At 39.8% G+C, this 26,581-nt stretch overlaps 1 long non-coding RNA gene across 1 annotated transcript; it reads left to right on the forward strand.

Moving 5' to 3' along the window:
- The first annotated feature begins 4,738 nt into the window (after positions 1 to 4,738).
- LOC122970854 lies at positions 4,739 to 5,586 on the forward strand. Its single transcript, XR_006399339.1, has 2 exons — positions 4,739 to 5,275; positions 5,401 to 5,586. It is a non-coding gene; the product is annotated as an uncharacterized LOC122970854 (long non-coding RNA).
- Positions 5,587 to 26,581: the final 20,995 nt, after the last annotated feature.

The following is a 26,581-nucleotide window of genomic DNA, read 5'->3' on the forward strand; positions in this document are numbered from 1 at the left end:
TTGATATTATTTCATGATATTTTTTCTCTGTTGCCTCAGCTTTAACCTGAAACACTCTCTGTTCTAATATAAACACATTAAAGCCAGACAACTCGCTGAAGTGGGATTTTTATTGGTCTGGCTAATGCAAAGTCACTTTGATCTGATAGTCAGCAGTGTTGAGCTCAAAGACCATCTAATGTGAGCCAGACATCGTCTTTCTCAACCAAGCAGAACTTACCTACAGTACATCCTGTTCTCCTCCTCTGGCCAGCTCTGTCAAGATGGGGAAAGAGATGCTGAAGCCAAACACAAAATGATGGATTTAGAGCATGCAAACATGGTCGTATGGCTATCTAAAACTGTGAAGCAAGGCTGAAAATCGGCCATGGACCTGTATATGATGGGTTCATATTAGTTGGGACCAAACTTTAAGGTGTCAGTATGCTTCAGCTGAAGTGGGATGGTCGAACGGCATTCGAAACTCCCTCCATCTACAGCTTTCCCATGTCCAAATTTAATAGGTTTTGTCTGACAATTTTCTGAAAATGATCGTCTAACAAGCATGCCCACTTTAGTGGAGTTTAAAAAGTCATCAGGGTTTAAATTTCACACAACTTTTAATTTATACAAACAAGTGCAACACCTTGACTGTCTTTCAAGAAAGATTGGCCAGAAAATTGCATGGATATCCCTATCTTTGATTGATTATTGTGTCACAATCCCCTCTACAACTCCCCTTACTTTCAGTGTGGCGGAACAGCTATTCACACTTTGCTTTCAGATGTGGTCGGACGACACATTTGTTTGTTTCAAGCATACCATAGCCTTTAATCTAACAGCATATAAATGACATGTCAACATCTTTATAGAGATTATGCATTGGTTAACTACAATAAAGAAATATACACAGGTAATTTTTGGGAATTTTGGAGAAAGACTTCTGATTTAAGCCAGGGCTGATCCAGGACTATCGCACTATGTATCACAGCACTGGAGTGCTATCTCAGTGACACAGACTTTCAAGGATTCAGTGCTCATTGTGTTCCTTATATGGAAGAATGTTGACAACATGAACACATCAGAGATCTCAGCGATTTATCGGGATTAAAAAATGTCAGTGTCAGATGGAGTGCAAAGAATTTCCATTAAAGTCAACACAAGCAATGTAAAATTCGAGACAGAGTTTCTTTCTTCCAGATCACTAACACATGGTGCTGGTGCTCAGTGCTGCCACTGATGGTTGGAAGCTATGCTGCAACAAACAGCATAGGCTGTTGCAAGTGTTGCAGTAATGCTGCGACCATCAATATTTAGATTGAAATCTGTGTTTGTGTTCAAAGACACAGGCAAGAAAAACATTTGGATATTTGACATGACCATTTAGGTTTGCAAGGTAGATCCTGGGTTATGATTTCACATTTTGATCTTAGGAAATAAAAACGATGAAGAACCTGAAGGTTTGGGGGATGAAAGGAGGGATTGTGTGTTACAGAAATAAGACATCAGAAAGTTCAGGGCCTCCAGAGTGGTGGCCTGCAGAATCAAAGTTACCAGGTTCTACAAGTACAGGCAGGCAGACATCCTATTAGACAGTCTGTGTAAAATTAAACTGCATGACACATCCCAAGTCATCACTCACTCCTCTTTTTTATCAGTCACCTGCTTTTCACTATTTACCTCCTTACGAGCAGGCACACGGGCATGCTTGTTTGAAGTGACTGCCAGAGACCAGGCTGTAAACTGGGCTGAGGTAAAGGAGGACAAGGGAAGTTGAGTCCAGCTGAGTACATAGAGTGAAGCCTGCAACCAGCTGCAGTGTGAGTAATCTGCAGAGAAAAAAGAAAAAGATCTGGAAGTCAAGACTGCAGCATAATTCCATAAATTCACACAATTTCTCTTTAGCTAATCCTACCTCTTCATATAAACTTTTTATGCCCCTAAACAAATATAGGGTAGGTAGCTTATTGTGCACGCCACTCACAACAGATTATTAAACTGAGGGTGTTAAGACTTAAGAGGAGATGAGTGCAATGTAAATGTTACTGGGAAATATTCTCCAGTGTGGCAGTGTTGTTCTCATTCCTGTAAACAGAAGGGAAAGTCACTGCTCAGCTGTGCCCCAGTAGGGACATGGTTTCTTTCTTAGTAGTGCTGTGTCTCTTGCTTTCCAAGTAGCGTCTACATTTCCCTCCTCCAGTGGCAAAGACACAAAAGAAACAACATGTTCCTGTCAAATAAAAACCTTGAAAGTTTAATTGTTGTTCAGTTCTTGTTCTCATTTATTGTTATTTCCTGCTAAGTAAGTTTGTTGGCAAAGATCCAATTAGTCCACTCCACTTCAATGTGACAATGCATAGTAACTTTCCTCAAACATATCTCTGAGATATTTCCTCAAAACAACAATGTAATACAATAATACTAGAGTATCCAAAATGTTCAAAACAGAATCTTCTGACTGCACCAGAACAAACAAGTAGCTCTTTCCAGGAAACCTCAGAATATACCTCTGAATCATAACTGCAAGAATGTCTCTACAGTGTGTCTAGCACCTTAAGGAGGTGAAAGAGCAGGAGATCTTAGTGAGCCAACAGTCCAACATTTTCTCTCACTGACTCAAATGTGCATCATTCAGAAGCTTGGCTCAGATAAAGTCTGTACATAGAGTATGATTACAGATAAAGTCACACAAAACAATATATTCTCTTAACAGTACTTTATTGGTGTACTCTCCCTCCTTCCAGTCTACTCCCCCCACATCCATCAGCTCACTAAACCCTCTGTGTAGTGTCTCTGGAGGACCTACTGTGTGGCAGCAGTCAGTGGTAAAGTTTCATAAACACAGACACACTTGGGGTGACAGATTTCCACTTTACTCATTCTTTCTTTTCCAGACATATCCAGACACATGTGGCTAATCACCAGAAAAAGACGGAGGGGTGTATGGAAAGATGAACAGTTACGGTATAGAAACTGAGAAATATGTTTAACATCTAAGAGGAGCACTTTTACAGTCTCCCCCTCCTCTTTTCCTCTTTATCACTCGTACGAGCCACAGCAGCTGCCCCACGCGCATAAAATCTTAAAATCCACACTGGACAGGTAGTGCCACATGTGTGGAATTAAAAGCCTCTTGGAGAGCCCAGTCTCGGGTTACCAGCTGCACGCGACAGCTGCCTGACAAAGGATCTGGTTTCTGGTGGTTTTTGTACAGTTGGTGATAGATGTGCAGCAAAAAGCAGGAATTGTTAACCCCCTCTGCAGCCCTCCTAGTGAGTAAAGGACAGTTTGACTGTCAGGAACAGGAGGAGCATTATCTAACCTCGATGAACTCAATAACTTTCTTTAAAGAAGAAAAAAATGTTGATAATGATACTGCAATCTTTGTGCATTATAGTATCATGTTCAGTTGAAAAAGTTAAAAAGAATAGATATATTAAACTCTCAAATTGCTTAAATAAGATTCTTTTTTTTAAGTTAAACATGGACAATTTGACAGGTGATTTGAGAATAGGTTTTTAAATGCTGTAGTGAAGGTAGGTCCTGCTGATGCCAACAACATATACATGAGACGTCTGCAGTGCCACAGTTATTCTCATCTGATACAAACACAATAAACACACAGAACTTTATCTCTTCAACCTCCATAAGACAGACTGGGTGTCTGTACAGACTGTCAGTGCCTTTTCTTTAACAAGTGAGCTCTTGGATGCATGGGGAATAGGCTCTTGACTAAGAATACTATGCTGGTTGTGAGATAATGGCTGATTCATATGGGGAGATGACGAACTATGAGGGTTTATGTAAGGAGAACTCAGATGTGTGATGCAGCCTCTGACTGCTGTACTGTATTAGCTATCTCTGTAGCAAGAGCTATCTGTACGCTCTGTATCTGTTCAGGGAGATTACAGATACTGCCAAAAGAAGATGATGTCATGTTTTACTTTTTTTTCTCCATTTCCACTTATGAATTGGATATTATTCTCTGAGATGTATCTGGGGGAAGAGGAAATCCCTGTCGCTGGATTTTTTTCTTAGATAAAGAGTAATACAGAGCAGCATTTATATTGTCAAACCATGTACCACACATGTAGACTGAGTGTCTGAAGATCTTCAAGATCTGTGTTTCATGAATCTGAGAAAAGCTAAAGGTTGACTTTATCCTCGCAACATATTGCATGTTCATCATACAGGAATGTGTTTGCAGGTTGTGATTCACTCTTTATCAGCCTGCATGCTGATTACATAATGTGTAAAACAAATACACTGGGGGAGATCTTCTACTATATGCCACCTATATGGCAACCAGTTAGCATTTACAAAGAACTTCAAAAAGCACTTTTACAAAAAAAAAAATATGTGTTTGTATGTATGTTTGTTGTTAGATTAATTTTACCTCGTGTGCTTTAAAGCGAGAATATGTCACTTCTGCTAAACAGCATCTGTGGCCACAAGTGGCAATCGCTGGATATTGGCTCACTGAATTTCCTGTCATTTCTTACAATTCTATTGAGTAAGTTGCTTTAATGACGTCATCATCAGATGACTTGACCGAGAACAAGTGGAATGCATGGCTATATTATGAATGTAGGATTTGGTGAGGCCAGTCAGCCATATACTGCCAATTTGCCTGAGAGCATTTTCCCCATGAGGTTCGTTGACACAACACCAAAGTTCCCAATCAAATAATTCATTTCAGTGGAATCGCTTGCTGGGACAAAGTGAATCTGTGAATCTTTTGTGTCAGGTTCAACTTTGGTGAAATTTGAGACAGGAATTTGCACTGCTGACCAAAGCAGTCTTTGGTCAACAGATGACCTTTGAGGGAACGGTGCGCCAGGTCAAAAAAACAGGAGAAAGTATCACAGTTTATCACTTTTAATCAACCCTCCTCTGTCAGAGTATAACCTTCACCAAAGAAACTTAAGGAAAGTTATGAAACAGCAGTAGATAGTACAAATGTGTCTCTTGAATTGTGTCTCGACTCCTCCTCTGTGACTCCTGCCTGTGACGCCGGCCTGTTGTGTGTGAGTGTGTTTTTGTTATTTTCAGCCTTTGGTTTGAGTGAGGTGTGCTTGGTGGTCTGTCTGTTTGCTTGTTCCCTTCCCCCTTTGCCCTCTCTCCCCCTCTCTCTCTCTTTCTCTTTCTCTTTCTCTCTCTATCTCTCTCTCCCCCTCTCGCTGTGCACCTGCTTGTTATCCACAATCAGCACACCTGTCTGCCCATCGAGCCATCTCCTCTTCACTACAAGAACCCTGCAACAACAGTCAATCACCGCCAGATTGTGCCATACACGGTTTGTCTATGTGCTGTGCTTCCAGCTCTGTAACTAGTTTAACTTGTCTGCTTGTCTTTCCTGTCTGTCAGTTTGTTTGCCTGCCTGCCGACTCGAAGATTTACATCAGTTCTCCTTGTCTCCAGGAATACCTGTCTGCCTTCTCGCCTTGCCCAATTGCCAAGATCGCCAGCCAGCTCTCATTCCCCGGATACCGTCTGCCAACGCCTCCCCCTTGGATACCCCGTCTCCACACTTCAGCCAATATCCTGGCCTGCCTCCATCTCACCTTACCTCTTAATTGTCTAAATAAAAGACTTGATTTTCACCTACCTGCATGTCCAGCGTCTGCTTTTGGGTTCTGCCTCAGATTCATGACAAATGAACTTTGTGGACTTATCATCCCCTTAGCAACTGAGCTAGCTTATCAACTAACAATTAGCAAGCTAGTGTCCTTGGAGAGCTATCAACTGACTTGCACTAATATTCCCAGCTCGCTAGCTTGTTAGCTTGCCAGATATAAACCAGCCTTGAGTAGACACTACGTCACCAAGCATCTAGAACCACATCGAGCCATCGAAAAGATGCAAGGATGAATTTCACTGCTTTCTGGCCCTTATAAAAGCGTCATCTGTTACAGTTGAAAGGGCATTGTGAACACAAAAGTAAATTACTATCTCAGACTACACTATCCAGTTTTTATGATACATGTAAGCAAGAAACAAAGATGTCTCCTGATGAGGTGTGTGCTCACCTCTTGTTTTACTTTTGTAATAATACCATTAACGTGTTTGTGTGAGCTTTGTGTGTGTGGCGATTATAGTGTCAATAAGATCGATTTCAGTTTCTCTCTTCTATGTTGTACCCATTTCATCAAAGAGTAGAACTGTCTGTGCAATGCTCTGTTGTAGTGAGCAGCGAACACATCTTAGTGCATGCACTCTTTGCTTCTCCACTGCTGTTGTCATGTCATGTGTGCACTCAGACAATGAACATACACGGTGCGCATCCTGACTACCGGCACCAATCCGACACATGATTGCAGTGATGGCTGAATGAAAGAGGAGCATCGTGTGGAGCTATTTTACGATGAAATGTATGTAGGAAGGTTGTTCGCTACTGTGGCAACACCAATTTGTATAAACACATGAAAAACCACAAGAAAGAGAACTCTGAGCTGCAACAGAAAAGAAGGGAGGAGGAGGGAAACGCCTCAGACCGCTGAGAAAGAGATCACTGGCAGAGTCTTTTCAGAGAGGAAAGGAATATCCAAGTATATAGTATATAGTAGTGAAATTAATTGATTAATACTTTGGTCAAATCAGATCTTCAGCACTGGTTTATGTTACATTTTCAAACTGTAATTGGTCATCATTAGCTGTTACTTTAGTAGACTGATTAAATATATAATATATTTAGACATTCAAATAATATATTCAGCCCATTTAATAGAATTAAAAAATTATACTACATGCTTCAGTTGGGACTCAAACCCAGGTCTCACAGGTTGCAATGATTACCAACCTTTGGCAAATCATTTTGTGGTCATGAAAATGTATTCAGATTTAGCCTATTGATATTGGATTCACCTCATAAATCATGACAAATTGCTCTCCCCCTACATGAAAATACATAAGTCGATTTTAATAATCACAAGTATTGGTATCACTATTGGTACTGGTAGCGATATCAGCACCCCTATTACAAAGCAATATCTGAGGGTATATCTAAAGTTTGGTAATGTTAGCTAATGTTAGCCACCATAGCCATGTGCCAGAGTGTATTTTATTGTGAAATTCAACTTTCTAAAATTTAAGAAGAAGAATGTTTTACTTCTTCTTTCAAAAGTTAAAATAGTCTCACTTTAAGGTTCAATGTTGACATTTAATGTTCAAAGAAAGCTACAAGCCCAAGACATTTTCAAAGTCATGGTGAAGAGATGCTGCTCGTGTGACTACAATTTGAAGCAATACAATCAAAAGACAGGCAGGTGGTATGCTCTGAAACCAGTGTGGCACTTGTATTTGGTAAGGGGTAGCCCTTAATGTGAGATAGAGAGAGCAAGAAAGTACTGATGTGATGCATGCGTTTGTGGATGCATGTGTGCACCTTTCGGGACATTGTATCAAAAGAGCAATGGACCAAACCCTTCCATAACAAGTAACAAGTAAGAACATGTTAACTCTTACATAACATCATGAGTGGCCTCCCTGCTTTATGTGTGCATTAGTGCTGCTATCATGTATTCCAGCCGTCTAATTGTGTACTGATTTACAACTGGAATAGCAGGTGAGTGCACTTAACTAACTGTTAGGATAAGAAAGGCAACAGCACTGCCACTCTGATGATCACAACATTACTGCAGAGCACATGTTTTCTTGTTGCCTGTTCGCAGTGTACTGTTTGACTGTGTGATCCAGGGTTGTGTAACTTTATGGGAGCATGGGGACACATCATGCTGTTTGTTTGGCAGGGTATTGAGTCCCTGTCTGTGCATGCCCTCCTATAGAGGCACAGGAAGGAAATCTGAACTGTCACATGGCATCTACACTGGGCAACACTGCTCTATTGTTGTATGTAACAACTTCCCTGATGTGCTCACATGAACTGGGGGAAAGAAAGAGGGAGAAATACAGATTGAGCAGAAATAGAGTTTACATGCACATGTGTGTTTGTTTGTCTTTAGGCCTAATATCTGTGTGGGGTTTTTTTGGATATTTTTATCATAATCTGAAACAAGAACCACCCGTAGGCTCAGCATGACTTCTACGGATACGAAATTGGCTACTACATCAGGAGGAACAGGGTCATAACATTAAGTGCTCAGACATTGAATAAAACTGTGAAAATGTGCTGCTGCTGACTCTCCTGCCTGCAACATGTGCTGAAAATCCCCTGCTGATGAATATCTGTATCAGCTGTTCACAGACTGAGCTGTTTATTTGTTTTGTTTTTTTATCTTAAGGACAGCAAATTCCAGACCCTGTCATTCTGAACACATATATTTAATATGCCTTTGATTAAAAGCTTTGATCTTTTGTGCCTGAAGTGTTACATGTCACACTTTAAAAACACTGATTCACAATGATAATGATTAATGGGTTAGGGTAATGAACCATTTGCTTTCTTGGCTGTGTTTGCTATTACTCCTCATAAAAACAATTCTCTTCTCCATGAAAATGCTGTATTGTTTACAAAAAAATGTTCTTGTAGAAAGAGTCATCACTCATCACTTCACATTTACACACCCGAGGCCATGTAACTGCTCTTTGTTCAAATGTACGCTGACAGACAAAGTGTATTGATTAAGCTCATAGCTCATTGATTACAATAATTCTTACCGTATGGGCAGCTCAGGTGCTTTAGTTTATTTTTGTGTCACAGTCTGAGTGCGTAGAATAAGATATTGCAGCAACCCTTCATCTTAAGACAAATATTTAGAGCTACCATAATTTATTTTTCTATTAACATAAGGCGAGACAAAAATATTCCAGACACAAAATATTCACGTTTCAAAATAAAGCCTTTATAAAAAACCTCTTGTTTTCCGTCTCAAGTACACCTCATTTAGATAAAACGTTGTGTGTTTGTTGGCTGGTTTGTTTATTTGTATTATGTTTTTTGCAGTGTGCCTGGAAACAGAATGTGGGGCAAAATGATCCATCTCTAAGCAAATAGTTCTGCAAATCCAGGCCAACAATTGTCCTCATCCTGTCATAAGCAGAGAGAAACCACTGAAAAATGAGCAGCGCTCACATGACCTGACCGCTATCGGGCTGTACTGTGGTTTTGTTCACAGTTCTCCAGAGTTTTCTTGGCATAACTGTTAACAGTGGATTGAACAGAATAGACAAATCACAGAAAATATTTTTAGTTCCTGTTCATTAATAGTTTTGATCCTGCAAAAAGATTCACATCTCAGATTTGCATGACGGTATGTAAGTGTTTTGCGGTTGAGCACATTTCAACATGTCACTGTTCAAACATGTAACTAAATTGGTCTAGTTAATCATAAATCACATCCAGGATTGCATCCAGAATTCAGCGGTGGAATCTTAACTGTATTTGTAGATGCAAGTCTATTGCCAGTAACATCTTGATTCACAAACACCTGCATATGTTGGTTAGGAATGGAAAAATCACTAAGGCCACATGAACCTGCTACATGATTCACTTTTGTAATAAAATTTTACTGCTCTCTTGGTGTTCTCCAGTCATAGGAAGAAATTAGTTGACTGAAAGCTGTGAAAAGATAGAGATAATCCAATTAAGAGGCTGGCAAAAGCAATATTGTTTCAGACAAAACAAATTTATGAATGAAACAGGGTTTGTTATAGAACTCCATGGAGAACAAACGGGAACTTGTCACAGGTACATGTGAAATTCCAGTGAGTCATCGGCACCCGAAATACTGTGTCTATTTTTGAATGCTTGGCTATAAATGGAGGCACTGTCATGCTTCTTAATATTTCCTGTAATTCTTCTTCAATGGGGAAACAAATAATGGCTTGCCAAGGGGATGTTTTGTTATATTTCCTACTTGTTCAAAGTGAAACGGCATAATGGCATTCATGTAGAGACTGATGGTACTTTATGTCGTATGGTGATCTCTGCTTAATGTAGTGCAATTATTGAATGCCAGTGGGAAATATACCTGTCGGATTACTGCAGGGTGTAAGACTTTGTAAACTGTAAATTATTGACTTTGGTGCCCACAGTGATAGTATCAAAAAGAACATCCTACTCAGGATCCAACCCTTGGACACAGAATGAATAGGCTGAAAGTGACACATACCAATTTTGAGTGGCATAGCCTCCTTTTATTATTTTGATGGATACCATCCATCAAAATAGTTTGCTATTAACCATGTGAAAAAAAATCTACACATTGCAGCTTCAACCATCTAGCATCAAAACATCATCTGCAGACCCTATTTCTTAAATATGCATTTTTCTATTCATCACCATGATCCTACATGTAAACAGGAAGTAGATAATCATATGGATGATAATGTCACCATTCAACCTATATTCAGACTGAATACAATGATGTGTCCAACCAGTTGGTCCTTTTCTATTAGTAGGAAATGTAATATAATATACAACTCATTTAATCTGAAACTAAAATAAGCAGACTATTTAAAGATGTATACATTATCCTCCGTTATACATTTAAGCATCATAGAAACCTGGCATCTTAAAGCACAAATAAAATCTGCTCACATGCAACAAAAATCAAACCTCTTCTACCTGTACTACAGCTCCTACAATTTAACCACCCCCCTCCCACTGCCCTCCTCTTATCTTTTATTGTGACCAATGCCCACTTTATGCTGCCTCATCTTGCTGTCATACCACTGAACCACACAATCATTACCACGGGACAGCACAGGCTATCAATATCCAGCAACCTGAAAAACATGACTCACATATGCTGTCATTAGTCTTGTGGTCCCACATGACAGCACTACTGGAGTAATTATTAGAGAGCACAGAAAACTACACTGACTATATTAATATGGTATTGGAGGGGGATGTCATTCTTATAATGTTCATTAATGGGCCTTTTGTTTACTGTTGAGATTTAGAAGAGAAATAAAGAGCAGGGGGAGGAGGAGGAGTAAAGAGAGGAGGAGAGAATCAGTTGGCAGGATTGTGAAAACCTTGAAACAAACAAACTCTGTGTGTGTGTGGGGGATATTATTTCTCATTCATGGGGGGTCACATTTACCCCCTACAAACATTTACTGTGATAAAGGCCCACTACACGCTCTGGACTCTATCTAGACAGCCTTGTAACTGAAACAGTTCTAGGTCCAGAGTATCTATTCTCTGACGTAGAAAGGGTCATAACTGGACAGTGAAGCTGGGCAAAGTTTATGCTGTTCCACTGCTAATCAAGGCCTTTACCAGCTGATTATCCAGAGGACACAGCCAACCCCTCTGTGGGGCCCACACAGGGACACTGAGCCCAGCACTGCAGGGAGAGTGTTTGCAATAAAGTTACACACAAAATGATGCATCATTAGCAGCAAATACACAAATACATACACAAACACACATGCACACAGAGGGGGATTTGCCTCTGGCGTCCAGTGGGGGTGTTCCTTTAACAGATGTGTTTGATGTTCTCTGTTGCCTTTTGTTGCATCAGCACAAGGCAGTCTTTGTATGCCTGGTGCACAGTGCTGCACAGTACCAGCAAAATCTGGACTGTTGGATCAGCAGTGTCTCTGACCACGGGCCTATGTAGGGCAGTGTAATCTGGGTCACATGAAGAGATTAAGATAGGTAAGGTAGCATTCAGGACGCAGCCACTTATTCTGTCTCTTACTGCCTGATGCTGAACAGACAGGAATTAGTCTGCCTGTCATCATACCTGCTAATGGGTACAGACGTAATACACAACTTAGAGAACGTATATATATTTTTTTCACAAGAGTAAAGTTTAAAAAAACAAAAAAAACAAAACAAAACCGTAAACTATGAGTGTTATTACTGTACCAATCTAGGTGAAAAAAAAGGTTTTAAGAATAAAGATGGAATATCTTAAGAAAAAGGTCAGGTGTTATGAAAATATAGTCATAATTTTACCAGCAAAAAGTTATAATATCATGGGATATTCTGTAATGTTACTTGTTTTTTCTCAGAATTATAACTTTATGCTCATAAAATTAACTTCAACTCCAAATAAAAAATAACTTTTCTCAAAATCGTACACTTCTTTCTTTCCAACAGTGCCTCACAAATCTTGCCTTACCTTAACTGCCATTGCAGATGTCCTAACTTGAGTCGTTAACAAAACTTTCTAAAATTTCTCAAAAGCATACAACTTGTGAAACTGTCAAATAATCCTGTCATGAAGGAGGGCTCTAATCTTTATACTTCCTTTATCTACACGTTAAAGGAATAGTTTGACATTTTGGGACAGATGGTTATTCATGTTCTTGCTGAAAGTAAGTCAACTGCTGGAGTTGCCAGGCAACCAGTGGAAACTCCAGGACATCACTGCACCTGGCCAAGAAAATAGCTGTGTCCCAGTTCAGGGGCCGCATCCCTCAATGGACGTGGTCTACAAAGGCATGTCCTTCGTGGACTGCAAAGACCGCACCGAGAACTGTTGAATGAGAGGGTCTGGTCTATTGAGGATTTTCTATTTGCGTCACCAGCCCTTATGGTCTATTCAGACAGGGAAAGATTGACGTGTCTAAGAAATTCATTTTCATCAGAGGTGAGTGGGCAAGAAGGGATCGGGCAATATGATAAACAGAGTGCCAAGCAGGCACAATCCCCTGAAACTGTTGCGGTCGTGCTCGTCTCATGCACACGCCCACCCGCTGCCAGAGTCGAATTGTCTTGAACTTTTTTCTATTTGACGTGCAGTGCAAATCAATGGACGAGAGTCTGATCCTTGCCTATTTTCTAAACAGTTAACGGGACATAAACAGGAGGACTTTTGCATGGCAGGGCATCAGCACAAGACTGGGTGTATCAGGCAATGTTACATTGCTTAAGCTAGGCTATAAAGTTAAGACTATGCTAATTTAGCTAACTTTAGCTATCTACAATAACAGTCTATGGTTGGCATCAAAGACTAGGATTGCCACTATGTGTCAACAAATCAACCCGTGATTTCTGGCGTTTACTCGCTTGTCTGGCGTTTTTTGTCTGCCTGTCTATCAGGGATGTGCAGAGGGCCCAGTATTTGTATTTGTATTTGTATTTGTATTTGTTGAGGCAGCAAAATTATTTGTATTTGTATTTGAATAAAAGTGGAAAGAGGCTTAAAGATCCTGTTTTTGTTTTATGCTTTCAATTTTAGAAAATTAAAGTGTTACGATAAGTGTTCATGAATAAATTACCTTACAGAGGAGGTCCCCGCACCGGGTCTTGCACTGGAGTCACCCAGATCATAGACAACCACGCTGAATGTGTAGAGCTTCAAAGGTGATTATTGCTTTGCAATTTTCATTTATTGCCTATTTTTTACAACCTAACTTTGTAGAAAGGAGAAGGGGAACAACAGGTTATGGAGAGTCCCTTCACATGTGTCAGTTACTCAGCTTTATCTCTGGGGAACACCCCCAACTCCGGGAGTGAAATCTAAATTAGGAAATGTGTGTCATGTAGCAGGTGGATGTGATTCCCCTCATTGAGACCTGCTTATAGACAGCCAAGCAGAGGACAGAGACTGAGATAGCGATGTAACCAACCTGCATGCTGGTATTTATCATGTTTTTTTCGTCCCAACACTAAATTATTATTCAAATATTTGTATGAAACAAATATTTGCAAGAAACCCACTATTTGTGCTTTGCTGGATAATGTATTTGTATTTGGGTACACCTCTACTGTCTATTCACATGAGGAGCGCAGTGAGACCCAACGGATCCAAGCGGGTATGCAGGCGAAGTTTCGCTTACCATTTGAAACTCAGCCGTTGGATCCCCCAAATTCGGGAAAAGAAAGCTGCATTTCTTGGACGCATTTGAAGGAGCCTCTGAAATGGGACAGCCTTGTTGCGCCGCTGTAACGCATTAACTCTTCCAGACTTGAAGTGAAGCTAAGCTAACCAGCTTTTGGTGGTTAAGTGGTTTTGCTCTTATCATCTATTTTTGTCGGCAAGACAGCAAATTTTGTTTGTGCTTATGTCATGACATTCTGGGGTTTAAGCCGTTTAAATTTACTTAGCCCTTTCAAACATAAGCATTGTAGTTCAAATTATTAACAGTTAATCAGATGCACAGATTAATACAGTTATTACTTTGGACCACTGGCAATAGCCATCAAGAATTTTTTTTCAAAATTGTCATGAAATGATTTAATTTATTAATGGTTACAGGTAATAAACAACAAAAACAAAAGTATATTTTGACATCCTGATGCTAAAGAAAGTTGCCACGCTTCAGAGAAAACACTGTGGAAACATCACACATGGTTATTATTGTAGTTTTTTTAAACAGACTGAACTTTGTCATAATCCTCCTGCACTGCTCTGCATAGTCAAGCAGTCCTTTAATTAATTCAGCCCCCAAAAGGGCACAGCGTAACCATGTGGATGTCAACAACACAATCGCCACATCAAAGGCCACATGTTAGAATACAGTACATCCCTGAAAACAAAAACAGAGCAATGCATCCAGATACACATGTTTACATATTGACACATACGCAATCTCAGAGGATCAGTGCACGCTAAAATCCCCCTGGGATGTTTTTCACAGCGAGAGCCAGCGGCTGACCGCCCCCCCCCCACCCCCTGAGGATTTATGTATGTGTGTGTTTATGTGTATGAGAGAGTTTAAAAAAGACAGAGAAGTGTTCGTTGGGAGGGGTCAGTTTTAGTTTTTAATGCATAAATATCGTTGAGGAGATCAAAATGTTCAATGCCGCTAACAGATGATGTGAGCCTGTTTGTCTGACTCTGTCAATCCTTTAAAGGTTGTGTCTTTCTTTCTTTATGTCCTCTTTGTCTTCCTAATTCATTCTTTTCTAGAGTCCAAATTTGACCCCAGAGAGTGGGCAGTTGGCTTCTGTAGCTTACTCATGCATTATATACCCTTCTATAAAGGCATTTATACACATTTTAACTCCTTCCTCTATTGGTCAATTTCCTTTTTTCAGTTTTCCGTTATTTTTCGTCCTACATCTTGATCCCCTATTTTATTCTTCTCTTCTGTTCTTATTTATTGCTCTCGTTTTTCTTAACTTGCCCATCCACTCCCTCTTTCATCTGTCTCAATCTCTTTACATCCTCTCCTTAACCAGGAATATGATAGTAGTAGCAGAAGGAATTTAAGTATATCCTAATCTGACATTGAGGGATTACAATCTCTACCATTTGAGGGGGTGTTACCATTTATAAATAACCATATGGAAGCGACAGATCATGTCACAGTAAACATCCAAAGACAGAACAATAGAGCTGATTTTGTTTCTTTGTGTCTTTGCAGATAGTTTATCTTTTTTATGCATAACTACAACATTTAGGAGAATCCACTAAGTGAGGAATCACATCATCATGGTACCAATGTCTTTGCATTAAAGAGATGTTGTTTTATCCTCCAGCTTTTCTTTAGTCTTCCTAAATCGGCTGGATTGTAAACAATGTTGGTTGTAATACCGGCTGAACTACCCCATTGTTTTTTAAAATTGTAATCTCTCGCTGAACCAAACAGAAGGAGATAATGAATGTATGGAGATTAACACATGCAGTAGCTTAAAGTTAACGATGCCTGCCAACTACAAACCCGCCGGCAAGTGACCCCGAGGTTGTCTCTGTGCAAAAAATGCTGTACCTATAGGAGTAAATATAAAAAATTCTCACTACTGCAGCCCAAATGTCTGTACCGTTTAAATGACTAGACTACAGTATCTGATGCACGTTTGATCATGGGCTTCAAAAAACTTTTGAATTAAGTCTTCAATCATGCAAATGACAAAAAGCCAATGCAAGTTCTATTGAAGCACAGAGAGAGTGTACTCCACCTTCGTGAAACGCTGATCCAATGGGATTTTTGGATGGTTTGATGTTCAACAGCAGGTTTCCCCAACATCACACACTTGTGTCTGCAGCTGTTGCTGTAAGCATTTAGGGCGCACCAAAAGAGAAGGCCCCATGGGGATTCCCTTACTGCTCTCTCTCTCTCTCTCTCTCTCCCTCTCTCTCTCTCTCTCTCTCTCTCTCTCTGGGCATGTGTGCAGGGTAAAATGAATGGAATCAGTGGTATGTGTCCTCAACCCAAAAGCCTGACGTCTGCAGTGTGGAGTTTAGTATGACATTCCTGCGGATACTCCTCCATAATCAAAGAGCTGGTGGGGGGAAGCGAGAGAGGCAACTTCTATACTAAACAGAGGATAATGAACACTCGAGGGCTTTGAAACATATCAGGTTAATGTGGTTGGATTTTCAGAATCAGATTTTTTTTTTAAGTAGATGCCTGTCAGCTAACTACAGTGACAGCTGTGTAACCGACCGGACAAAGACAGAAAGTGTTGTGAGTCAAGCTGTGTGTATGTGTAGTTATTAATAATGCAGGACAGAAGAGGCTTGGATTGCAATTTCAGCACTTACCACTCACATAAGGTCACAGTTTACAGTAATTCCATCTACACAGCTCTCGTTCAAATAAGTTTTTGGTCATAGCAGCAAAATCCCTTCTACGGTAAATCTCCTTAACTATAAAGGCTGAAACAGTTCTGTGTATTACAGGCTCAGTGTGTAGTCTGTCAGAATGTATGTGTGGGTCTGGGTGTGTGTGATCCATCCCTGTGCTCCCACTCACAGTAATGAGCTTCATAACAGCTTGCTCTGCATCACAGATGAGTTAGTTGCACAGCCAGCCCTCAGGGTGTCTTCAGGGTGTCGTGTTTGAATAACACTGACCAAGCAATTAATCCCAGAACTAACCATCTGATAAGTAGCTCATTATCTTTGTTAACACACTCCCTAGAGGATTAACATGAGTGAATGTGGTTGTATGGACATTGGTGAATTTAATAGCAGATTGTGAGGAAAGGTCACTTGAGCTTCCTTTATTTTGATTAGTTGAATAGACACTGCGATTTTTTTTTTTTTTTTTTTACATTTAGGATTTTTGTTGTCTCTTGTGAAGGGACAAAGAAGACAATGCCATCATAATAAGTCATTTGTTGAAGTATGCAGCTCTATGCAGGTTGGCTTTACATAATGTATGCAATGAATTGATCTCTTTAGTGAAAAAAAAGTATGTGGATGAACCTGAGCAGATTCTTGTTACTCAAGAAGCAGAATGGGCAGTTGACTCATTTTCCTGACCTCCAATAGTTAATCCCCCTGGTGAGAGCACATGGCATTGTTGGTTGGTTAGTCAATCTGTTCACAGTCTGCTCACTTGATTGGTTAAAACTCTGAAATTGTGGAAAAATAATCTCTGTGTCAGATCTGTCAAAACAAAACTAATAAAAATCTACAAATCGATAGTGTGGGTGCAGTGGGAGCAAGAGTCCCTGTATTTTATGCATTTAATGACCAGAAAATGCTACAGAAGAGATAAGTTAAAGAGATAAATTGTATTTACTTGGTGAGATTTCATTCTAAAATTGATTTTGTTAGCCTACCTCGTCATTGACGAGAGTTCATAAGATGTACTGAGCTTCTTATGAGAGTACTGTCACCACCTTCAAATCATATGTGTCAGTGTGAAACTACCTCTGTTATTCTCGCACTGTTGAACAATGAATGACTTGTGGCCTGTACTGTAAGACAGGCGTGCAAATGTGCAGCACTTCAGAAAAAAGGTTAGTGTTACTTATTTTTTCCTCCAGAAAGACGCAATATGCCGACACAGATAGGAAAGTTGTGGAGGTGTTTCATGCTGTTTTTGCAGAAGCTTGACGATTTAATTACTTCTGGAGCAGATTAACAATCAGCTATTTGTTGGCTTGCATTTGGATATTTACATTGTCAGCTCACCCCAGGAGTTCCAGAGAAAATGCCTTTTTATTCCTTAACCTTCCACCCTCTTGGTTACACCCACTTCCTGTGTTTATCTGGGTGGGCGTTCCATGATTATTGTTGGAAAGGTGTCACTTACTACAGACTTAATGGGTGTGGCTGACAAGGATAATGGTAATTATTAACACAGATTTGATGTGTCTGTGATCCCTAATGAGAGCATACAACAGGCTTTTCTGTTTAAACTTGCTGAAAATCATACCTGGATAACACAATGGCTGCTAATTACTCTGCAAACGTGTTAAAGGGGTGGCTGATTTTATGCTCTGTTTGCCTCAACTTGATTATCCACAGTGGGCTCGCACAATTGTTGACTTTGTTCCATCTTTTTTCCGCTCATGTCATGTTTCAACTGTGGTCTTTGTTCTCATAATGTTCAGAACCAGTTACTGGTCAGTTACTAAAGTGAAACATCTGTTAACTTGTTTTCCACCATCAGAACAAAGACAACCTTCACAGAATTTCCTGAAGACATGTCAACACACTCACTCAGCCACAACCCCACCACACAGAGCATGTGATATATGCAGAGGCACCAAACTGCTCTAGCAGGTGGTTATCTCTCTTGTTTTGACCCATGACCTGCACATTCAGCTGTGGTTGGTCAGAGGGTCTGATAGTGAACCATCCATCAAGGTAAAGTAGGAAGTGGTACGATGGGACCTCACTTATCAGCCTAAACACAGGGGAACCCAGAAAGAGTGTTGGTTGGGTGCAAAGAGAGAAGTAACCACAGGAGACTGTGTGTGTGTAGTGTGTGCATTCACGTTTACACGTGTACACTTTCGTATTCTTTTTTTTTTTTTTGCAACTGTGTCAGAGTCTGTAAGACATAAGACATAATAGAGTCAAGCTGTTATGAACTTCGAATGGAGAGCAAAGTGCACAGTGCAAACAAGAAAGATCAGACAACATTCAACACAGCATACTAGTAAAATGATAAATGTAAAAGACATATTGAATTTAAAAACATAAATAAGTGCAGAGAAAACAATAAACCAAAAAAGATTGCAATTTCCCTATAATAAGCGCAGGTCAGGTACTTAAATTTGAAACAAATGTATAGGTACTGTAATCAAAAGGGGCCTTTTTATTTTGTGTTGGAAAGAATGAAGAATAGAAGACAGTAAAACCTTTTTTTTAAATTGTCATCAGTTGAGCCTTGAGGAAAAGTCAATGAGTTCAGAGAGTGCTAACTTAAAAACCAAACACACCAACAGACCAGATGCTTATATTTATAACTATTCAACTTCAATCGACACCCTTGAGCTAAGCTGTTGACCTAAACATGGACAGAACACATGGCACTATTTGTCAAACATGTATCTATCTACCGTATGTATCTACAGTTTGTGTTTATGAGGACAGCTGTGTCACTTATGATTCCCTCCCTCTGTGCCTTCGCCTCTCTCTGCCTCTGACTGGCCACTCAGCTGTGACAGATGTATGCAGATTTTTGCAGCTGCGCTCTCACCTGTTGGGTGAGAGTTAATGAGACGTGAGATGTCACCGGCCGACCAGCTAAAAAAGGGGCCTTTTAGAGTGCAGCCACAATAAGCTGGGTGGCTCCTGCACACAAAGGAGGCAATATATGAATGGTATGCTGCTTGACACACTGACCTGGTTTTTACTGCCTATGTACAATATATTACTTCTTGGAAGACGTAATCCGTTGACCCCTGCAACACTTAATGATTAGAGGATTGACTCAGAAGATTCTTGCTGTGTATACATTCCCTTGACTTTATATATTGTATATTATTATTATTATTATTGCTCATTAGCCATAGTTAAGGTTCCCATAATTGTTGATTCATTGCCTGTGCAGAAAGCAGAATCTCTCCTACGTACAAAAATGTTCGTCATTCTGTTTTACTGCACGTTTTATGCCTGGATGATATTTACTCTGATTCAGCTTTGCTGCAAATAGTCATTGTTGTGCAGCTGCTGCTGAGTTCTCTGCATGTTACAAAGCAGTTAATGACAACCTTTGTTCTTCAAAACAACTCACTCAGTCTAGCCTCACTCTTCTTTTTTTTTCTTTCTTTCTTTCGTTCCATCAACCCTCTGTTTGGAGTGCACACAGGTTCACACCCTTAGGCTACATGACTGTGGCATATGTGAAGCACAAGGAGGAAAAATTTGTAAAGGAGAGAAAGAAGGAAAGAATGGGATGAAAAGAAGTCAATGTGGTGCAGGTATTTTGGACAGTAAACCGAGAGAAAAAAGACAAGAAAAAAGGGGAGAGAAGAAACACATGAGATAGTGAAAGATGAAAAGAGAGAACTGGGGACAGTGTTTGATGTGGTTTAGGCGGCTTAGTACTAATGGCACTGCACCCAGTGAACTCACACTACTGAAATAATTTGCCTTTGAAAATCAGGCTGTCATAAAGTTTTGTCATGAATGGGGTATCCACTGAAACATTTTATTGGCATTGTCATTGTTATTGGCATGTTATTGGCCAACAAATTTAAAGATTCATCACTTTAATTGATGAAACACATCACAGAGGGGTAGAAGTTGCAAAGTGGCCTGAAATTAACACCCTGTGGTAGGTGGTCTATTACAAAGACTTCTTAAAATGACGTACTCCACAAGAGAAAAGGCTACACCTCATATCCCCCTTCCTCTTCCACGGCTCTCCTTTTGCCGCCTCCATCTCCTACCTGTCTGCAAACATTAAAGGGATCCATTCTTCAGATCTTTACCTTGTCTTTACAGTTTGCTTTAGATGTCAGAGAGTTCATCCTGTTTTTTTCTCCTCTTATTCTTACAGTAAGTTCCAAATAACTATCTAAACTTTTGTTTTAGCATGAACACATACACACTAAATGGTTTACAATGGAATGAGCAAATTGGGCTTCAGTGTTTGAGTCAAAAACACTTTTCTGGGAAATAAATTAGCACACACTACGTGATCAGGATCTCACTCTCTGTAGTGTACTAAGCCCCCCCTCCCTACGGCTACTAAACCCTCCCAACACACACACATACTGAGCATGCATACAGTCTTTCAGTATAAAGAGGCCATAAAATTGTTTTGTCAGTGGTCAGAAAGACAGTGTTAGGAACATCTGGAGGCCGCTAATCACTCTGTGGGCGTTACCTCTGAAATCCCCCTGGACATGCACTAACCCCAAAATCCCTGCAGAAATATGCTTTAATGAGCAATAATGCCACCACAATGGCAGTCCCACCTTCTGCATTTTAATCCTGGCTTGGGTGTTTGTCAGCTTGTGTGTCTGTGTGTGTGTGTGTGTGTACAGTACCCACTGATCTCAGTACCCATATGCTGGCTCCTTTGAACTCATTAATCAAGGATTTGAATAGGGGGGAGAAAGAAAAAAAAACATGCAGGATTGGACAGGATTATTCCAGAGCAGTTGTTTAAATGTATTAATTTAGTGCATCTTCAAAAGATCATATTTGTGTAAGGTCAGAAAGATCACAAGAGGTATAGCCCGAAGCTGGAAACAAAGAGGTGGGGTTTGGGAGCTGAGTGCGCATATTACTGCTGAGAGAGAGAGAGAGAGAGAGAGAGAGAGAGAGAGAGAGAGAGTTAAAAGGAAGACCAATAGGAAGGGGAGTTTGGAGCATCCAGTTTGGTTGTGAGGCAGAATGGGGTAAAGCTTCCTCGGGGAGCAATGCACTGTTATGAGTTATACAGTGATAAGGGAAATTCACATACACATGGCCTCTAATAATGCAACACACACACACACACACACACACACACACACACACACACACAACACACTATTGTTTGATAATATTTTGAAAACATTTTTTTTTTCAAAATTTAAATATGTCTGAAAATACACATTAACATGAATCCAACATATTATTAGCTAAGATAAATTTGTTTAAAAAAACCCATTTAATTTACACAACATTGATGATGGGCTAACCATGAATCCTCATGCAATCATGTCAGCAAGCTAACCTATGCTAAATCACTGTGCAGCATCTATCCATAACGGCGAACTACTTAGCTACGTATCATTGAAACATCTTGGCCATTTAGCTGTATTATTATCCCAAGTGTACGGACATTCTTGTGAGCCACAATGGGTCATTTTGTAACTTGTCAAGCACCACTAGTGAAAGGGTAGAGGGTGAGGCTAATGCACCTAACATTAGCCATGCTACAACTGCTGCTGACTTAGCAGCTATGGTTAAGCACAAACGAGAGAAGACCCAAAAATATTTAGAGAATTATGTCAAGTTTGGATTTACCTTCAAGGAGACCGAGAGCATTGAATTGCCAGTGTGTCATCTACTCTGCGGTACTATCAAACGCAGCTATGAAGCCATCAAAGCTGCAGCGTCACTTGGAGACAGCCCAAAGCCACTTAAAAGAAAAACCAGTGGAATACTTCCAACTTGTCTCAAATCTTTCCAAGCTCAACAGACATTGATGAGACAATCAGCTAAAGTTAGTGAGCTAGCTTTGAAAGCCTCAAACTGCTCTTTGGATTGCTCATAAGAAAATGCCCAACACAACTGCAGAGGATTCAATATTGCCTGCAGCAAATGATATGTATAAAACATGTTTGAGAATGATGAGTATGTTAATAAATGGAAAACTATTCCATTGTTGGACACAACCATTGCCGTATTGATGACATGGCATCTGATGTGAGGGTGCAACTGATAGAGAAGCTGAGGTTGACAGAGGCTTTTGCATTACAATTGGATGTATTTACAGACGTGCCAAAGGATGCTCAGCTTCTGGAGTTTGTGTGGTTTATCGATCAAAACGAAATGCAGGAGGAATTTTTGTTTTGTAAGCAGCTTCCTGAATGAAAAACTAGTTCTGAAAATTTCAAAGTGATCAGTGTTTTTTTCAGAGAAAATAACATACCCTGGACAAAATGTGTTGCGCTGTGCACTGATGGTGCAAGAGCCATGATTGGTTTAAAAAGTGGACACAAGTGATGTGGATGCATTGCATGCTACACAGGGAGTCACTTGTTGCCAAATAAGTGAGTGAGATGAATTGTCACATGTTATGGACTCAGTTGTGAAAGCTGTCAATTTGGTCAAGAAGAATGATTTGCAAAGGCTTTTCTACTCTCTATGCTGCTGTGGGAGAAGAACTCACTGCTCTACTCTTCCATTCTGAGGTTCGATGGCTTTCATGCGGAAAAGTGTTGTCACGCGTGTTGGAATTACACACGCCTTTTGGGAGCTTTTACTTCTCCAAAACCGCATAGAGCTGGCTGCAAATTTCAGTGACGATGTCTGGGTCACTATACTTGCATATCTTGCAGATGTTTTCTCTGAGTTGAACAGACTTAACAGTTCTATGCAAGGCCTCAATACACATGTCATCCAGCTGTATGACAAAATGGAAGACTTTCTCAAAAAACAAATCAGAAGATTTAGGGAGCGAGTCATTTTTTTTCATGTTTCTGCAGTGCTCTCGCCTCACGTAATACGCACTTGTTGCGCACTTGGAGGCACTCGAGGGTCAATTTGGGAAATACCTTTCTGAGGCTGACTCCTGGCGCAGGGACATGACATTTCCTTTCAAAGACAATGTATCAGATGGTGCAAGTTTGACAGTAACGGAGGAGGATCAGCTTGTCGAACTATCCACTGACAGTACATACAGAAACATATATGAAACAAGATCACTCATCCAGTTGACTTTCCACAATTAACAGAAAAAGCAATGATGAGCCATTTACCTTTTGCAACAATGTATCTGTGGAAGTGGATTTTCCTCCCTCACCTACCTGAAGAGCAAATACAGGTCAAGACTGCAGCCTAAGGCAGATATGGCCCTCTGCCTGATAACCGCCATCGGCCCTAGGATAGACAAGCTGTGTGCTACTCATCAGGGTCAGTCATCTCACTAAGGTAGGAATATGTGCCATCCACAGATACAGCTTAAGGATCCACTGTTCCTTCCACATGTATGTTTAAAATTAAAACATCAGTATATTAATCTGTCATTAATTATTATTTTAATAGCTTAGTATTGTATGCACAATATTAAGGTATGTTCATGGCACTATAGGATGCCCTACATGCTATTGTAGGACCAGTTTAATATGCAGTACAATTTTATACATTATATGTAGTGTATTTGTTGTGGTAGATACCAATCGTTTGTTGACATTAGTGAGAGAGAGGCAAGGCACTCGGGAGTGCGCAAAAACGTCACATCCTTTGGATTTTTGCAGAAAAACTGGCCCACGTCTTTCACATAGAAATCAGTCCATAGGCTATTAGAGGAGACCGAGAAAGTTGAGGAAGGTCTAATTTAAAAAAAAAAAAAAAATTACATTACATGTAGTAGGGCCTTTAAAGCTTTAAAGCTTTACAGCTCAACTGTAGCTGGATTTCCTGCTGAACGAAAGGTCAGGCATAGATTTTTTTTTCCTGCACAGTCATTATGACAGCAAGCACCACGTCAGCAACAATAATGCCTCTCAGTCTCCCCTTGCTCCTAACTCCTGTAATCTTAGCAATGCTGAGGGAGACTGAGCTCTGTAATAACAACAGTCTTACCCCTATTGTTTATGGTTTAGGCTCTCTATTTTTAGAGCAGCAGCTCTTTTTTTAGGTGCAGCGACACAAATAGATCTAGCAAATCACAATGTCTTTATTGTGTTTTTAGCAAATGCCTGGTGATGTGATGAATGAGGTAGAGTGAGGCTGTGAGTAAGAAAACAGACCTATTTGCAGCTCATGGTGGGTATTTTTAGAATCAGGGAATCCAGTGAGCCAATGTTTTTTACCCACTTAAGGCCTTTTGTTTTTCCCAATTTTGGAGAAAGGTATTTTTGATGTAGACAAACACTGCACACCAGTCTTACACCATGAAATCAGCAATGAATTCCCTGCTATGATCCATTTATTCTACATTCTGCAGAATGACGATGAGTTCATTAGGAATTGTAGAACAGCTATTTTGATCTGACACTGAGAGATTGACAACAGACATACATGCTTGCAATAAAAAAACTAACAAACAAAAAATTTAAATGACAATACATGAACCAAGGACAGGAGATTACATGATAATAAAGATAATGAACTTAATTCAAATGCTTTAAATCAATTAAATCTTCAATTTTGTTGACCAAGACATCAAATAATATGTAATAAACTATACAAAAAGTGAGAATGCCTTGGTTTAAGGTTTAATTATACTTTTGATTTTATATATTTGATGTGTTTAACTTTTATTTATTCTTCCTCACATTCATGCACTTACATTCATATCTGCAAGCTGTCAAGCTACTGTTTTCTACCACTGCGGGGTTCAGCTGAGCCAGCTGGGCAAGGAGTGCCTTGCTCAAGAGCAGCTCAACAGCAATAGCAGTTAATAGAGAGCATCAATAACTCTAACTTCCCCTGCCTGCACTTTCACTGTTAGTTCAAAAATTCAAAGCAATTTTTTGACAGTCATAATGCCCTAAGGCCCTAGGCAAAGATATTACTCACATGCAAATAGCTATCATGAGGATTCATATCATTGTTTGTCTCATTTTGTATCAAGACTAATGTTGTGAAATACAAGTGCCTTGTGTAACCCTCACTCTCTACTACACTAAGCCCCACTGCTCCACACAAATGTCATGTTACCACACTATTTGACTGTAATTGCTATTTCACTCTCAGCTCTCTGTGGTTATCCAGTATGTTTTAAGCTCAGAATCAGTACAGGCAGATCTATATAAAGAAACAGCTGATCAGACAGGATTTGCAAACACTACTGTTTTGAGAGCAGGGCATTTTCAGAATTACTCATGTAGCAACATGATTTTCCCCTCTGAGGAGCAGAACTTTCACAATGATACATCTCTCTGGCTTTTTTTCAGGAGGTAAAAGAGGAGAAACTCAGTGCCTTTAGTTTTGACATACATATGCTTCAATCAACTGTCGCACATGTTACTTCTGCACGTGTACAGGGATTAAACATAATGGCCAGGAAAGACATACACATGTCTGTGCATGACCTCGTTAACAATGAAATTTGGTCAAAGATGTGATTCCGGTGTAAAAAATCTCACATCCTTTACCTTGTGGTAAATTCTGAAACGTGTTTTGTATGCAGGAAAACTTGATGCTTTTTTTTCTTTTTACCACATGAACCGAGCAGCTTCCTTCAAGAATTAACTTTATACTGCGAGCATGTATTTATATATAGGTCAACTGAGAGAATACCTAGAATGATGACTTGTTGCTGGAATGTTTCTTTATTTCAATAACATAGAATATCCATCATTTTACTTAACAAGAAACATGCACTCCATCACCTTAAAACCCTTTTGCACATTTGCATCAGGTACAACTGCCCTGCTGTGGGTTTTTGTGTATGTTCATGGAAAGACGTGAAGACAAAGACTCTTGCAGGCTACTTCAGAGATTCATGAAAGGGTGCAGTTGCTGCAACTAACAACATTTGTTGAACAATATTGGTGTCAACAGGAAACCCAGAATATATTTGCCAAGTCAGGTCAAGTTAATGTTAAGGTTGATTATTTGAGTCTGTCTGCTTTTGCAGATTAGGTGTTTACTGGAATGTACAATGTCCATATTTATAGATGAATGCCCAATTTTATTCTGAATTGCATACTTCTTCAGTTTGTATAAATAACTGGTGGCGTTCAGCACATCAATTTCTCATCTCTGTGAGTAACTTAGCTATAATGGTCTCATGCTCACAAAAAGTAATTCAGTAAAATACAGTGTGCATTTACTTGTATATAGATAGAAATACTACATTGTCCCCAAAATGGCACAGCCCATCATGCACAACTGCAAAAACAGGCAAAAGCAATCTATCATATAAACAAACAACAACTGCACAT

The sequence above is a fragment of the Thunnus albacares genome, chromosome 2, assembly GCF_914725855.1.
Source record: "Thunnus albacares chromosome 2, fThuAlb1.1, whole genome shotgun sequence".
Classification (NCBI taxonomy): Eukaryota; Metazoa; Chordata; class Actinopteri; order Scombriformes; family Scombridae; genus Thunnus; species Thunnus albacares.